We start from the raw sequence: 18,033 nt of genomic DNA, 5'->3' as shown, positions 1-18,033 counted from the left end.
GGTGTAGTGTGTATAAACGCACACACAGTTCTAAACAGGTGTATGCTAATATCATCACATAATGAACGGCACATGCACGGGTTAGACCTTTCTACATTAATAATAACAGCTATTTAGAAACGGTGGGATATACAGTAAATATCGTGCTCTTACGGTGGCCGATGTGAAATGAAATTTTCACAATTTATTTACACAGCTGAATCCGTACTTGGCAAAAGTGTGCACGGTAACTTTATCAAGGGGGACCGAAGTAATGTTCCACGAGGGGATTCAGCGCAGTGCAGAGGAACGCGCAGAATTTCCACAACCTCATTTCAAAACCACCACTTTTCATTGCAACCATATGGCACGTACTGGCAGTCGACCTTCCCCGGCCTTCTCACCTGAAGCAGTTGTGCTTCGGACTGGCAGGTAGTCAAATCCAATCTCTACTCAACACTACAGACGTGAGAGAAATTATTATCAACACTCCTGAAACCACTCATGAAACCATTTAGATTGATTTGCTAATAGCAACAGCTAGAAATGTGTATGAGTGTGTGTGCACACAGGTGGAGATAGGCCTGACTCGTTCACCAAATCACGTGCAGATGTTCTGGAAGAAAATTAGAGTTGTCCTACATGTCACTTGTGTCACGTGTGTATGTGGCAGTTCTAACAGTTCACGCCTGGGCCATAATGAAGCTGTAAACATGTAGGCGTGGAAGGAGGCAGGAACGCTAGGCTTCTGCCTGCTTGCGTATAAAATACCCCAGGAAAAGATCAGCTTGGTCAGCGATCGGCCGCTCAGAGCGGGGTCAGGGAGTGGGGTAAGGTCCTCACTGTTACAGAAGCAACCAAGACCAAGCTGCTATTTAGATTCCTCGGGCAGATGCCCCTGCGCTAGCAAATCAATCTCTAGTGGCAGGCCACTCGGCAGGGTGTCCACACATTTGTTGAGGCCGGCCTAGGCAGCCGGCCCCTGTTCGTCTCCGGTGCGGGGAAGAGGGGGCCGATCCGGGGGCCGCGCCGGGCAGGCCGGGTACAGAGAAGCCCAGCGCTATAAATCAGAGGCCCTGAGCATGAAGCTGCAGGACAGGGCTGTCAGGGCCGGGGAAGACACGCCACCGCAGGTGATCCCCAGACACCCAGGCAGGACAGCACTGCACTTCAACAGTCTCTTCTTACCTAGCCACCGACAGCTGCTTCCATCGTGCCTGCTCCTCCTCCTTCTGCTCTTCTTTCTTTCTTTCTTTCTTTCTTTCTCACACAGATACAAATATCCATTCACATACATCAACGATATACTAGGATACACACTCAGACTTTCTCTCTCTCTCTTTTTCACTTTACATATCAAGTTGGTCAGACTGAAATCTGATTGCTGTGTGGGACAAATGGATTTAATTTGTGGTCCTTGATATATATATCTGATTTGTGGGAATGTGTCATGTATTCGAATGATCAGATATGACTTTTATGCTTCTTTTTTCGGTATCAATGCAACAGTCAACAGTTGTTGACAGAGGCCACAAGTATAAACATTGTGTGTTTGTGTTCTGTTCCAGAGACAGATTTGTTCACAAATCTCTCTTAACTGTTCTCTAAATATTGTTGTCTTAATATTGCCACACCAGTCTTCACCTGTCTTTTGCCATGGTGTACTTAATCCATTAAGGTCAGCCCTTAGTGTGTCCCATCAGTAAAGCAGGGTTCTTGCACCATTTTAAAAGTCAAATTTAATGATTTTTAAGACCTTTTTAAGACTTCAATAAATATAATTTAAGACTCAAAACTGTAGTCTGTTGGTAGTTGGTAGAAACTAATTTATTGTAATGGAAATCGAAACTTAGCATTTCCCATTTGTTATCATTTGTTAGTATGTTAGCATGTTAGCTAGCTCCCCGCTAACCTTAGTTTTCTCCCTGGTAACATTAGCTAGCTCTCCGCTAAACTTAGTTTTCTCCCCAGTAACATTAGCTAGCTCTCCGCTAAGGTTTGTATATTAGCTAGCTCTCCGCTAACCTTAGTTCTCTTCTCTGTAACATTAGCTAACTCGTCGCTGAAGTTTGTATGTTAGCTAGCTCTCTGTTAATGTTAGCTAGCTCTCCGCTAACCTTTGTTCTCTCAATGGATTAGAAAGTTTATGCTGGGGCGCTGTGTTTTTCCACTGAAGCGCCGTCTGAAAATGTATTACCTACAGCACATGTACAGTAAATTTAAGACAATTTAACACCTTAATTACCCGGATTTTAATTTAAGACTTTTTAAGACTTTTTAAGGACCCTCGGGAACCCTGGTATAGCCTAAATTACTATAATAGCCAAGCTTACTATAAGGAAGTGAGGGTTTAGGTAAGCAAAATTGGTGTTTTTATACACACACAATGAAGCACATAGCTCATTTACTGTATATCTTATCAATGATATACTCGGATACACAAACGCACATATATATACACAGGCTTTACTCTCTTGTTTGTTAACATCGCCTTACATAAAATGCCCTCCTGTGGAGTTTCTGAGCCTCGGATATTTTCTGATGACACAGCAGCGAGGCAGAATTTATGAGACAAAGAATAAAACTTTTATGAAAAACACAAGCGCCCAAGCGCCGCACAGTAAGGCTACATCCTCAGGATACAGCCCACATGAAATGTGAACAGAGTGGGCCTTCTGCTCTCTTCTCTTTCTTAAAAAAAAAAAAAAAGAAGAAGAAAAAGATGAATAAAAAGCGTCTCGCTCCTGAGATCAGCAGCACGCCACGAGGGCTCCTCGAATCTAGCGACGCTCCTCTGGGTCCTCCTTAAAGATCCTGAGTAGGGGAAGAGAGGGAATGCTTCAGGAGGGCTGACATTTTACACAAAAGCCCCTCGTCGCTCCCGTCCTCTTACAGGGAATGTGGCAATTATCAGAGTGTTTGCAGCAGTCAGGGGGGCAATTACCTCAGGGGAAGGTCAGCGGCAGTGTTCCACTCCAGCAGCTCGCCACGGGATCGATTGCTCACCTAGAGCCCCGATCCGCGCCGCCTCACCTGAAGCTGTCCTCTCTGACACAGCAGCACCCCTAACACACACCTCCCACACCCAACCGCTGAACCTCTAACACAGCCTTACAGCCCCATAATGACATGTCTGGCTCAGGGACCACAGAAAGGAACACAGTGTCAGATTTTGATAGATTTTGACAACGAGGGCGAAAAAAAAAAAAAAAAAAAAAACTCAGGGCTTGACATGAACACAAATAAACTGTGACAATACAAAGATTCATATCTACTTTTGAGGAGAATTTTCACACAGTCCTATAATATGTATGCAAATAGACAACTCAATCAAACTTCAAACCTCAGATTATTACTTTTTTGCTCCAATTCGGAATTTGATATAACTCAGTGCTATTCATTTTCAGATACAGCAAGAAAAAAAAAGAAAAAAAAATGTTATTGTCTGCTTATTGCTAATTTATTTTTAGAATCACAGAAGCACAACATTTCCATGGGAGGACATGGTAATAAAACATTTCAATTACTCCTATAAGGAAATGTTTCTATAATCAATATGATGAATCATCTGTAACATACCATAGTTGTATTATTCCAATTAGAGATGTAATAAAATGTCAATACACTTGATTATCATGATATTATGTTTTGTAATACTATTTATTCTCAAAAACACAGTAGTTTTTTATTTTGTGTTGTGTTTAAACACTGATCTCTACTTAGCAGTCTTCTACTCTGTTCATATTACTAGGCTGAAGTGTTTAATTAGATTTTTTTTTTGCTTCAATGTGAAAAGGATCGTTGTCAGTTCTGATCTTGATTTGAAAATCTGATTTTTTTTTTTTCAATTAAATTTGAATCCCTTTGTCTATTATAACAATTGTTTTTTTTATCCACATCCATTTGCACTTGGTAGTCAAATACATATCCTGTTAGTCAGACTGAAATCTGATTGCTGTGTGGGACAAATGGATTTAATTTGTGGTCCTTGATAATGCATATATCTGATTTGTGGAAATGCGTCATTAATGTGATTGTTCAGATTGGACTGTTATGCGTCTTTTTCCTGTATCTGTGCACTTTTTGCTGTCATCATCAGCCAGAACAGTTGTTGACAGAGGCCACAAGCATAAACATAGCAAGGTGTACATGTGCTCTGTTTCAGAGACAGATTTGTTCACAAATCTCTCTTAATCTGTCTCTCATGGGCTATACTGATGTGTCCCATCAGTATAGCAGGGTTCTTGCACCATTTTAAAAGTCAAATTTTTTACACTTTTTAAGACCTCAATACCCAAAATTGTCATAATTTATTTGGTAGAAACTTCTTGAAAATGTATTGTATTGGAAATCAAAACGTATTGTTTCCCATTTGTTATCATTTGTTAGTATGTTAGCATGTTAGCCAGCTCCCGGCTAGTTTTCTACCCGGTAATGTTAGCTAGCTCTCTGCTAAGGTTAGCTAGCTTTCTGCTAATGTTAGCTAGCTCTCTGCTAAGGTTAGCTAGCTTTCTGCTAATGTTAGCTAGCTCTCCCCAGTAATGTTAGCTAGCTCTCCGCTAAAGTTTGTATATTAGCTAGCTCTCCGCTAAACTTAGTTCTCTACTCTGTAACATTACCTATCTCGCCACTTAAGTTTGTATGTTAGCGAGCTCTCTGCTAATGTTAGCTAGCTCTCTGCTAACCTTAGTTCTCTCCCCTGGCTTAGTTGTTTATGCTGGGGCGCTGTGTTGTTCCACAGACAATAAATGCACTCTCTGAAAATGTAATACCTACAGCAAATTTACAGTAAAGTTAAGACAATTTAAGACCTTAATTACCAGGATTTTAATTTAAGACATTTTAAGACTTTTTAAGGTTCTGCGGGAACCCTGGTATAGCCTGAATTACTATAATAGCCAAGCTTACTATAAGGAAGTGTCACGCCTGGCCCTGTTTCCTGTCTGTCCTCGTGCCTGTGTTGTCCCACGTGACCCGTGCCCCTGTGTTCTGCCTGTGATTTTCCATTACCTCATGTCTCATTTGTAGCTCCACCCCTTCCCCAGGTGTTTCCACTCCCAGTGTGTTTCCTGTTATGTTAAAAAGACTTCCTCTGTTACTTGTCCTCTGTCGGTCTTTGCACTGTCCCCCGTTGTCTGTCTATCTGCGTTTCTCTGTCTCTCTCTGCGTTTTCTTAGCCTCACCGTGTTTCATTTGTCATTGCCCTAGGTCCTTGTTTAGTGTTTATTTCTGTTTGTTTCTAGTTTCCATAGTTTATTCCCTTGCCCTGTTTAACCCTGTTTAGTGTATTCATCCTCTGTCTAGTTTAGTTTCTTGTTTTATTTTCTTATATATACATCCCTAGTTTATTCCCTTGCCCTGTTTAAGTTCATCCTGTCTAGTTTTATAGCCTCCTTGTTTATTTATCATTAGTCTCTCTCTCTCTTGTTTATTCCTAGTTTATTTTCCAGCGTTTGTTTGTTTATCTTTAGTACCTCTTGTTTGTTTGTTAGTTTTAGCTCGCCTCTGTTTCTTGTTTTTCTTTGTTTCTTGTTTACTTGTTTATTTGTTTATATTTATTTAATAAATTCGCCCTACCTGTGTTTACGTCCGCCTCCTCGTCTCTCTGCCTGGGTCTAATCCTGACAAAAAGACCGACCGCAATGGATGTAGCAGACTGGCACGCTGCAAGGAAGGCGGACCTGGAGTTTCTCCGTCTCCTGGCCGAGCGAATCCGGGGAGATGAACCGCTCCCAGCGCCTTTCCTCGGGTTGGAGCCCGTCAGCCCAGCTTCAGTGGCGCCCACCGAGACCCACAAGGGGATCCCGTGGACTGGCTCCAGGATGGCGATCCGCCATGCTCCATTCGGGACCCCGGCGTTGGAATCCCCGAGGCCCCAAGGACGCCGCAGGCCTCGGGGTAGACGTTTTAAGGGGTCCCGCCAGCCGGAGGAGAAGCCCGTTTCCGGGGAGGATTTTCTTGGGGGGGCGCTAGGGCTGTGTGCGGTCAGCCTCGATCCTCGCCCCGACGAGGACGGGGGTGGCATGGATGCAGGCTGTGAGGAGTCCTATTCCTGGGACTACTCCGATCTCCTCACACCTGCATCCAGTGAAGAGGAGTTTGAGGACTGCCCTCCTGTACCAGCCCGCCAGCCGCTACTTCCTCCCACGGTAGCTGCCGATCCGCGCTCTGTGTCTTTCGCGGTGGCAGCCGAACCGCAGCCCGTGATTCCCGCGGTGGCAGTGGAAGCGCGCTCCGAGACCCCCTGCGCGGCGAGCCAGCCGCGGTCAAAGACTTTCCCCGCGCTCCTCACGCCGGACTCTGCACGAGAGAGTAGGAATCCAGTCCGGGTTTTTACTTCACCCGCAGCTTCGGGCTCCAGCATTGCTGCAGCGGATCTCTTCATGCCACGCCCCGTGAAGCACGCATCTGAAACGCTGCACCCCATGATACAAGCGGCGGCCGCGCCGCTCTCCGAGACTTTAACGGCGGCCACGCCGCTCTCCCAGACTTCAGCGGCGGCCGCGCCGCTCTCCGAGATTTCAGCGGCGGCCGCGCCGCGCTCACAGACTGCAGCGGCGGCCGCGCCGCGCTCACAGACTGCAGCGGCGGCCGCGCCGCGCTCACAGACTGCAGCGGCGGCAGCGCTGCTCTCCGGGATTTCAGCGGCGGCCGCGCCGCTCCCCGAGACTTCAGCGGCGGCCGCGCCGCGCTCACAGACTGCAGCGGCGGCAGCGCCGCTCTCCGAGATTTCAGCGGCGGCCGCGCCGCTCTCCCAAGCACCAGCAGTCCCAGCTGCTCCAGCTCAAGCCCCAGCAGTCCCAGCTGCTCCAGCTCAAGCCCCAGCAGTCCCAGCTGCTCCAGCTCAAGCCCCAGCAGTCCCAGCTGCCCCAGCTCAAGCCCCAGCAGTCCCAGCTGCTCCAGCTCAAGCCCCAGCAGTCCCAGCTGCTCCAGCTCAAGCCCCAGCAGTCCCAGCTGCTCCAGCTCCGGCCCCAGCAGTCCCAGCTGCTCCAGCTCCGGCACCAGCAGTCCCAGCTGCTCCAGCACCTGCACCAGCAGTCCCAGCTGCTCCAGCACCAGCAGTCCCAGCTGCTCCAGCACCAGCAGTCCCAGCTGCTCCAGCACCAGCTCAAGCACCTGCAGCTCCCAGAACTATGTTTGTTCCAAGGCCCCGTATTTCCAGGCCTGCTCCAAGGCCTCCTGACTTTGCCCCCAGTTATGTGCCCAGGCTGTCCCCACAGACTTTTGCCAGTCCTGGGCACCCACCTATGTTTTTGGTCCCCCTGTCTCTCCCTGTCCTGGTCCCTGTATCTGTGAGTGTTCCAGTTCCTGTCCCCGGTGGTTTCTCTGTTCCTGTCCCTGTTACTGTGTTTGTTTCCGTCCCCGTCAATGTTCTTGTCCCTGTTCCCATGTCCGGTCCCGTCCAGTCTCTGTCTCATGTCCAGTCTCCGTCACCTGTCCAGTTCCCCGTCCAGTCTCCGTCACCTGTCCAGTTCCCCGTCCAGTCTCCGTCACCTGTCCGGTTCCCCGTCCAGTCTCCGTCACCTGTCCGGTTCCCCGTCCAGTCTCCGTCACCTGTCCGGTTCCCCGTCCAGTCTCCGTCACCTGTCCGGTTCCCCGTCCAGTCTCCGTCACCTGTCCAGTTCCCCGTCCAGTCTCCGTCACCTGTCCAGTTCCCCGTCCAGTCTCCGTTCCCCGTCCAGTCTCCGTCACCTGTCCAGTTCCCCGTCCAGTGTCCGTTCCCTGTCCAGTCTCTGTCCCCTGTCCTGTCTCCATCTCCCGTCCAGTTCCCTGTCCAGTCTCCCGTTCGGTCTCCTGTTTTCCCCGGCCTCTCCCTGCCGCCAGCCCCCGGGGTTTGTTTTTCCGCGCCTCGGGAGCTGCGCGTTTAGGGGGAGGTTTCTGTCACGCCTGGCCCTGTTTCCTGTCTGTCCTCGTGCCTGTGTTGTCCCACGTGACCCGTGCCCCTGTGTTCTGCCTGTGATTTTCCATTACCTCATGTCTCATTTGTAGCTCCACCCCTTCCCCAGGTGTTTCCACTCCCAGTGTGTTTCCTGTTATGTTAAAAAGACTTCCTCTGTTACTTGTCCTCTGTCGGTCTTTGCACTGTCCCCCGTTGTCTGTCTATCTGCGTTTCTCTGTCTCTCTCTGCGTTTTCTTAGCCTCACCGTGTTTCATTTGTCATTGCCCTAGGTCCTTGTTTAGTGTTTATTTCTGTTTGTTTCTAGTTTCCATAGTTTATTCCCTTGCCCTGTTTAACCCTGTTTAGTGTATTCATCCTCTGTCTAGTTTAGTTTCTTGTTTTATTTTCTTATATATACATCCCTAGTTTATTCCCTTGCCCTGTTTAAGTTCATCCTGTCTAGTTTTATAGCCTCCTTGTTTATTTATCATTAGTCTCTCTCTCTCTTGTTTATTCCTAGTTTATTTTCCAGCGTTTGTTTGTTTATCTTTAGTACCTCTTGTTTGTTTGTTAGTTTTAGCTCGCCTCTGTTTCTTGTTTTTCTTTGTTTCTTGTTTACTTGTTTATTTGTTTATATTTATTTAATAAATTCGCCCTACCTGTGTTTACGTCCGCCTCCTCGTCTCTCTGCCTGGGTCTAATCCTGACAGGAAGTGAGGGTTTAGGTAAGCAAAATATGTGTTTTTATACACACACAATAAAGCACAGAGCTCATTTACTGTATATCTTTTGTTTTCATTTGTTAGTATGTTAGCTAGCTCCCCGCTAACCTTTTCTAACATTTTCTCCCCAGAAATGTTAGCTAGCTCTCAGCTAATGGTAGCTAGCTTTCCGCTAATGATTACTATAAGGCTTACTATAAGGAAGTGAGGGTTTAGGTAAGCAAAATATGTGTTTTTATACACACACAATAAAGCACAGAGCTCATTTACTGTATATCTTTTGTTTTCATTTGTTAGTATGTTAGCTAGCTCCCCGCTAACCTTTTCTAACATTTTCTCCCCAGAAATGTTAGCTAGCTCTCAGCTAATGGTAGCTAGCTTTCCGCTAATGATTACTATAAGGCTTACTATAAGGAAGTGAGAGTTTAGGTAAGCAAAATATGTGTTTTTATACACACACAATGAAACACAGAGCTCATTTACTACATATCTTACCTCTCTGATTCACAAACTGTGTTGATTGACTCTCCAACTTACTTACTTTCATTTCACAATCTATTAACCACCTCACTTCATCTCTCCACTCATCATCCTTCAGTCTCTCTAGCCCGCAGCCTGAACTGGAGATCCGTGAGAACACCTCTGCGCCTCACACACTCCATGCTCACTGAATTACAGTAGTGCGCTCACTCATCTGCCCCAGATTCAATCTCAGAGCGGAGCTATAGCTGAAGCTGGAGCCGGAGCTGGAGCCGGAGCTGGGCTCTAACTTTTTTCATCCTTTTCTCTTTCTCTCTCTCTCTCTCTCTCTCTTTCTCTCTCTCTGTGGCTCTGTGTCCTCAAGGCTGGAGGCTCTCACAGAAGTGCTCATGCAGCAGAACGTAACTTCGCACACACACACCAAGAAACAGCGGCGGCAAGTTTGCAGACCTTGGCAGAGCTTTGCGTCGAGTGCAGAATAATGACCGATTCCATATTCTCATCATTGCTCGGCTGGATCCGTATCTGGCCTGCGTGCCTGCGCTTACTGTGCCCCCAGAGCAGAACAAACTCATTAAAGCTCACCTTGCACATTGCCTTGCGGAATCATTGAAATTCCACCTCTGAGCTCAATAATACCTCCCAACCACCGTGCATTAATGAACGCAGGAACCTTTCTGCAGCTTGAACCGGCACATACATCACGAGCGCAGTTCACACCAATACAACAGCAATCAATAAGCGCCTCCACACGTCCGCCCGACATCATTCCGCCATCTGATAAGAAGGTGCGGGGGGCTTGTAAAGGGATGTAAGAGTCGCCATTGTAGTGCGGCGAACAGGAGCGGCGCTTCCACGGGAGACGGCCATTCTTAATGGCCACCTATCAGCGGATCAGCCTTTGTCCCCGGCCAGCAGAGGCTCACTATTAGTTACACTGATGGATCTCTTAAGACATCAGAGGGGAGATTAGAGCACACTTGACTGTGAAAAACAATCCCTGCAGTGGGCCCCTCTTCCCCAGCCTGATCGATGCACACTCCAACAGGGCTTGTCAGGTCTGGGCCGCTTTGATTGGCCGGCGCTGAGGTACAGACAGTAGACAAGTTGACAGCAGCCCCACTCCCCTACGTCTCACCCCCCCAACCCTCCCCCAATCGATCTTACTGAAGGCCCAACTCATACACACGCACAAGCACATACACACACACTGACTGTCCTGCCACAAAATCGCGTGGCTGCTGCGGCAGGCACACAGCGTGACACGCTCATGTCAACACACGCTCCCAAGTACTTACTTGTACTTACACATAGATTTTTTTTTGTGGACGATATATTGTCCCAGAAATTATTGCGATATTTTTGGTAATTTTAAGACTATTAAATGCCACTGACATTATGATAACAGAGTAGCATAAAAAAGCAATTTTACAATTTTTAAAGACATTTTAATTTAATTAATTTAATACATTTTAATTTATCTTTTATTATAATTATTGCTTCCTTCAGACTTATAATGCTTCTCCTTCCTCTGTGAAGTTATCATTTTTATATATTACAATATTGATTTATAGCACAATATATGGACAAAACCTCAATCATTTTAACTTAAATTTAACTTTATATTACCCTATTATTTCTATTAAATTTCTGTTATTCCCTTTATTATATTATATTTTGACTGTCTAAAATTAGTTTTAAAAGGGTGTTACTGAATCATTAAAATATTATATTACCATTTTCTAAGTGGAATAAAATGGTCATAAATTGGAAATAATGTCATTTATTGCAGTTCTATCTATGAAAATACACTGTCCAGGAAAGAAAGTTACAGTGACAGGCCTCCATATACACATATCAATATCTTGAGTACCACTCAATAGAATACGTGTGTATAATAAAGCTGCACTTAAATGATAGTCTATGATATCTCATTAATCACATCCACCCTTTCCAGCATGACAAAGACTGGGCACACGCTCAGAAACCAGCAATCAGAGGCCTCTCTAATCGAGCCTGGCCTCTATTAGAGCTAGCTTTGTTTATGATGAACTACAACCAGCTAATAAACAAGCTGACAGAGCTCACTCTTCTCACGTCTGCACAGCTGCCCAGATTTATATGCTTTTTTAGCATTTTTTTCAAGATTAATCTGAACAATATTTGTTTTTACAGTGACATCATGCAAATTAATCAAGCAAAACAAGTATTTCCAAAACAGCAACCATAAAAAAAAACAAAAAAACAAAAAAAAAAACTTCTCAACTTTCTCAAATGGATCAATGTAAAAGGAGTTTATTTCAGGTCATGTTGAAGTATTGATATTGGTCAGATCATCTTTGGCACATTATATAAAATGGAGATACTTGTTTTATTTATTAGACAGCGACGATATGTATTTGATTTCAGCAGTAAGAAAAATAGATTAGCTCAACATAAAGTGTGTTTTTGTCTAAATCTATGGGTGGGCAAAATTAAAGGGGTGGTTTACTGGACATGGATTAAGCCTAGTCCTGAACTATTCTGTGTTTTAAGTGGACATTAACACACTTAGAGGAAGGAAATAAACAAAAACTGCATTCTAGGACTAGGCTTAATACCGTTACCTAAGAACCATAAACTGTATAGCTTTAGAATAAATACATTTAGATTTTATCACAGTGGCCTAGCACTACTTACAGATTGCTCAATCACTAGTTTAACATATCAGTCAAATCAGCACTCCAACATCTCTTACTTCCGTCAGAAACTTACTACCGTATTTTTCGCACCATAAGGTGCATCTGAATATAAGGTGCACTATCAATAAACTTCTATTTTTTAGTCTGTTTTCATACATAAGGCGAATTTTATGCAAAACTAGAGACTACTAGTAATAACAGTTGTGTCACTATGTTTTCCTTCTAAATTCAGCAGATCTCACCATCTAAAGCTTAGCGAAGTAAACAAAACTGTAATTCTCTGTAATTCTTAAAAAAAAAAATTCAGACAAGGCAGACAAGTTAAACGAATGCTGGATGAAGATTTCTCTTCTGAAAACTGTTATTTGGGTGAGTAAAGCACTTCTGTTTCTTTACAGTAACAGATTTCCTTTAAAGTTAAAGCATTAGCGGTTAGCGGCTAATGCCACCTGACAGAGCTACACTGAGGAACACTGAGTGTTCCAGTAAGCCAGGAAGATATTAGCTAGTGATTTGTCCCATAGATATAAACTACATATTAAATGGTTAACCCTCCTGTTATGTTCTGGGTCAAATTAACCCGTTTTAAAAAAGACTGAAGATCTCAGAAAAATAGTTAAATGTATTTTTTTTCAATATGAAACCTCTTCTGCTTGACTTAATTAGTGTAAAACAACATATTATATGAAAATCGTTCATCTCACATATTTGTAACCACCCCCTACAAAAACTAAAACTAAAACAAAATTACTTTTTTATAACATTAAAACATAACATTGCCATGTGATAATGAGATAAGCTTAGAAATGTTTGTGCCACAGTATTAAAATTATAGCTTCACTATTATTATTATGAACTGCACTAAAGTCTAGTATAGTGATTTATTTAATGAACCTGGATCTCCTAAGCTTTGGTGTGAAGCAATAAAACAGGAGGAGAAGGACTGTCCAGGAAATACATGTAAAACATCAACATCCAAAAGCACTGAATAGCATGACATCCAGTAATACTCTGACACAGGGTTCTTACTGCTATCTATAAACCTCCATAAAACCTAAAGTCTTACAGACTGTGGTTACACTTAAGCTGCGGGTCGTCCATCATCCTGTGCAGGGAGGTTGAGGGTGGTGGAGGAGGAATCTGCTGAACGGTTCTAGGTGGAACCTGTAACATTGCTGCTCCTTTCTCCCCCTGACAGGACATGACATGCTGCTGATAGGAGGGATTGGTGGAGAGTTAGTGCTGAGGACAATGTGATTACAGTGGGGTTTCCAGTGGATGAATGTGCTGAATGTAGTGAGGAAATCACAGGGCTATAGGAATGTCCCCCTACTGTGTGCACACATGTTATTCCGCTCTGCTCCTCCACGGCCCCACTGGAGCTACAGCCTGGACAATGAACCCAGCAGGGCCCATGACCGCTCTTATTGGTGTGGGATCACAGAGCTGTGTCAGAGAGCACTGGGCCTTGTAACTCTGCCTGTTGAGCTGGTGTGCCATGCAGCTATTTGGCCTCCATATGTTCCTCGGAATGAGAAAACAGTGCAGTTTCACACGAGAGCACTTTTTTTGTTCCTAATGATGCTTACACTTCATTACAATAATGAACATGTATTTGAACAGGTTTTACAGTGCCATAAATAGAGCCCAGGGTAGATTCAGTGACCCGGTGCGTCAAATGGCGTGAGAGCAGTCGATGATGATAAATGCCATCTATTTATTACCATGGACCTCACTTAGTAAAAATGTTGGCTTTGGATGAACTCCCCTCTGCTCCGCTGATGTATTTCTGGACCTCCTCTGGCATTGATTTATCCTAAATGCAGGCTAAACAGCAGCAATCATAATTAAGCCAATTAAAATGATGAGTAATAAGGGTGCCAATTCTTCATACACCTGGAGACAATTTTCCGATGCTTCGTACACTATAGTGCAGTAATTACCATTGATCCTGAGCGTGCAATTTCCATTTGCGCATTGTTCTCAAAACTGCATCTGAAATTCATGCCGAACAAACAGCGGCGTAAGATTAGTGCTTCACAGTCTATGAGCTTGAGCGTCAACAGACTGCACGCTTTATCCCTGCATTAGGGTGCAAATCAGAAAAGTAAAAAAAAAAAAAAAAGTTTCTTATATTTACTCTGATTTGTTTTCACTTGCAGACAGTATGAACCCAATATTTCATGTTTTGTCAGGTTTCCTTCATTTAATCTCATAATTCAGTGCATAATATCAGTGCAGAAAAGGGCAAAGGCACCAGCCTAAGCTGAACATTATTGATCTTCAATCTCGCTGGCAGCACTGCATGTCACTGAGTTGCCAGAGATGGACGAAAAGAGTGTACGCAAGTGTAATAAACAAAAAAAACGAATGAAAAATAAACACCAGAAATACATTAACATCCGAGGAGGCTAACAAACTTGAAATAAACCAAGACGAGGAAACATGAAAACTGAACAGAAGAGAAAGACAGGAAATAAACAAAAAATAATAATAATAAACAAGTAATAAACAGGTAAAATACATAAATAAAGAGGTAAAGACGTACAAAAATTGAAAACAAAAAAAAAACCCAGGGCTATGAATACACATGGAAGAAAAAAGGAAACAAGAAACACCTGGAGCAGGTATCAGGGGGGCGGACCTACGGAGCTACAGTCACGAGAGGAACACTGAGCTGGGTAGAGTTGGGGAGGAACACACACAGGGCCACGTGAAGCGGAGCTCATGGGGAAAAGAACACAAAGGCACGGAGGAGGAATGCAAATAAACACAGAGAGAAACACAGGCACATAGGAGAAGGCTAAATAAACAAGAAAAAAGATCAGAAAAGACAGGAAACAGGGTCAAGATATGACACTGCAACAAGAACCGTCATTCAGCAATTGCGGATAGAACCACATGGACAAGAGATTAATTACTATGTTTAACTATGAATCCAGCTATACAGTTCACTTATCTTTACAAATGCCTTTTCAAACTTTACTGTGCAAAACAGAAGTCTTTAACCTTATGTTAACCTTGTCTAGAACTGGGGCCAACTTCTCTAGACTTACAAAGACGTCTTACATGGCCCAACACACACTGGTAACATGTATTGTGGTCAGAATTCTAATCATAATGGACCAAAGGCTAAAAAGACCATCCAGACTGTTAGATTATGTCTTAATATTAATATTAGGTTGTATTAGTACGCTGAGATCTTAGAGCATCTTACAGCAACTTTTGCGGCCTTCAAGACAATATATTTTACAGGGACATCTATGCATTTGCTGCACACATTACAAAGACATGACTGAAGGAAAAAAAAAGAAGGTATACTGTAGAGACCTTACTAGCCTGTATATCATCACTTAGTGTCATCGGTGCCAAAATGTCTTTTAAAATGTTGTGAGTATGAATGACATCATTACAAAGTGGCTAATACCTTGAAGTCCCAACTTTTTGCTTTGCTGTATATTACCAAATTAAATGGATTTATTTAAAACATGAAACATCACGGGTTCATACTGGCAAAGTCAATGTAAAAAAACACTTATTTTTATTTTTTAGATTTTTTATCCTGTTCAAACTTGTTGTAGACCCACATTTACATGGACAGTTATTCATACTTCCGTATCAGATCATACCTCAACCAACCAACTTTAATATACTGTGATATATTAACTCACTAAATAGAAAAAAAAACAATATTCATCTAAAGCTGATTTCAAATAAAGTAAAGCTTCCAAAGAGCAATCACAGGTTCCGAGTCTGCATGTTTAATTTATGAATTGGTGATTAACACGTTTTTTCCCCCCCCTATAATCATATGCAACATGATCTTATATCTCGGTTAGTCTGGAATTTGCATGGTAACGACATGCAAATGACACAGAGAGGTAACCTTTCCCTATCTATTTAAATGTTAATCAATCTATTAATTGCTTTGTCCTCATTAAGCATGGCAAGTTGGCAATGTCAGCCTCCACAATTACAACCATCACAGGATTACCCTGCTCTCAATTAAGGTCTTAAGGTTGAAATATTGTAAACGTGTACACAGCGTGATTGCGTAGGTGTGCGCTGGCCTGAAAAGCATCTTGCATTCTATAATATTACCTTAATGCTACATTATTTCTCAATCATCATCATCATCATCCAACTGCTGGCAGTGCCTTCCAAACCAAACGCAGAGGCTCACGCGATTAGACACAAGCACATGCATACATTCAGTAATTAAAGATGTCTATTACTTGATTCCCAGACATTTATATCTGCACCGTGGGCTGGTTTTAGCGGTGTAAACGGGGGCGATCTTTTTTTACGGAGGAAATGAAGTGTGTCTGATGTCATTGTTTTACCGCTGCGCTCTGGGAAACAGTCTTTTCTTTGGCGTTCTAATCTCCGAACATAACAATAAACGTGCTCAGTCTTTAAGCATTAATTGTGCGTGGCGAAGGCTCAGAGAGTGGCCTTCCCTGGCGCAGGACCGACATTCCTGTGGGAAGCCCTGAGAATGAGGAGAGGGTGATGATGGACGAATAATTGCAGGTTCGAGCTCATCAATTTTATCTACCGCATTTGTTTGGGAATAGCTGCTGCTGATTCCGTCTTGTCAATCAAAACATAAAGAACACGTCATGATGATCCAAAATCTTATGAAGTAAGGATCAGTTACATTCCTTTAATAAAATAAAGCTGGCTTAGTATAGAGTGCAAGTGCGGCAGCTGTGCTACAGTATATGTGCCTCTAATACAGTAACAGGAATCTCGGAAACTGGGAATCCAAGACGTACAGCCGTGTATCTCTATAAACTTAATTACTACACTGTCCATAGATTCAGTGTCCATTTTTTTCTGTTTAACCAATATCTCTCTCGTGGATTAAAATGCTGCTTTCAAATGTGGTAATGAAATCCAATACATATCTAATATCTGGCAATGTGACTTCAATCCAACTCAATAAAGAAGGCAGAAGCTATTTTGTGCATGTGCATCAGTTTAGAGACATGAATACCTAAAACATAACTGCCTGAAATAATTCATGTTTAAGCAGTGAGAACAGAATAAAAAAATCTGATTTGGTTGATGAATTTAACCAGTATCTCTCTCTGGTGGATTAGAATGCCATTTTTATATGTGGTATTGAAATCCTAGACATATCAGATTTGCACAAATACGTCTTAATCTGAATAGCCAGATTCCAGATTGCAGCAACTTTTCCCATCAATCCAACTCAACAGGCACGACAGCAGCAGCAATTTGTGCATTTGCATCAGTTTAGGAGCATGAGTTGTTCAGAAAAATACCTAAAAAAGAGTGTAAACTGCCTAAAAATGTGTTTTGTTGAATAACTTCAGTGCCTCTCACACAGATTAGAATGCCACTTTTATATACAGTATTGAAAGCTGATATGCTGCTCTGTAAAAAATGAGGGCACTTAAAAATGATGAATTTCTTTGATTTAACCAAATTGAAAACCTCTGGAATATAATCAAGAGGAAGATGGATGATCACAAACCATCAAATCAAGCTAAACTGCTTGATTCTTTGCACCATACAGCTATTAAAAAGCAGTGTGTAAGACTGGTGGAGGAGAACATGCCTAGATGTATAAAAACTGTGATAAAAAAAAACGAGTTTTTCCACCAAATATAGATTTCTGAACTCTTAAAACTTTAGGAATAGAACTTGTTGCATTATTTAAAGTCTGGAAGCTCTGCATCTTTTTTGTTATGTCAGACATTTCTCATTTTCTCCAAATAAATGCTCTAAATTACAATATTTGTATATGGAATTTGGGAGAAATGTTGTGCGTAGTTTATAGAATAAAACAACAATGTTAATTTTACTCAAACATATAGCTATAAACAGCAAAATCAGAGAAAATGATTCAGAAATTGAAGTGGTCTCTTATTTTTTTCCAGAGCTGTATACCTGAACAGAACAGAAGGAACAATAAAACACAAGTTCTTAATACGTACATGTGCATCAGATTAGAAGTGTAAACTGTTCACATGAACGTCTGATATTGGTTAAATTAAAAGAAAGTTTAAACAGTCTAAAAAACAGATTTAGTAACTTTTTCACCGGTACCTCTCTCATGGATTAGAATGCCACTTTCATATGTGGCTCAGTCTAAAGAGTTAGTTCAGAATTCTTCGACTTTTACACATTTCAGCTCAACTGGAATAACAGTAGCTGTGATTTAAAACTAGGGTTATTCCACCAAATATTGATTTCTGAACTCTTAAAACTTTATGAATATGAAAAGTGACTCAAGTGCGAACTGTTCAGAGGAATGTCTGAT

General features: G+C 42.7%; 1 protein-coding gene and 1 long non-coding RNA gene across 4 annotated transcripts in view; both read right to left on the bottom strand.

Annotated features, from left to right (window-relative positions):
* epha3 (eph receptor A3) overlaps window positions 1–18,033 on the bottom strand; it is a 158,389-nt gene that overhangs the window by 91,969 nt on the left and 48,387 nt on the right. The gene's annotated exons all lie outside the window — the stretch shown is intronic.
* On the bottom strand, window positions 7,229–7,677 carry LOC125804966 (uncharacterized). The gene is made up of 3 exons (XR_007441183.1): window positions 7,624–7,677; window positions 7,504–7,563; window positions 7,229–7,443 (listed from the first exon to the last, which is right to left on the bottom strand). It is a non-coding gene; the product is annotated as an uncharacterized LOC125804966 (long non-coding RNA).

Source organism: Astyanax mexicanus, chromosome 11, assembly GCF_023375975.1.
Source record: "Astyanax mexicanus isolate ESR-SI-001 chromosome 11, AstMex3_surface, whole genome shotgun sequence".
NCBI classification, from domain to species: Eukaryota; Metazoa; Chordata; class Actinopteri; order Characiformes; family Acestrorhamphidae; genus Astyanax; species Astyanax mexicanus.
Note: the sequence above shows the minus strand (reverse complement) of the source record. Positions and strands in the feature narration are given on the sequence as shown.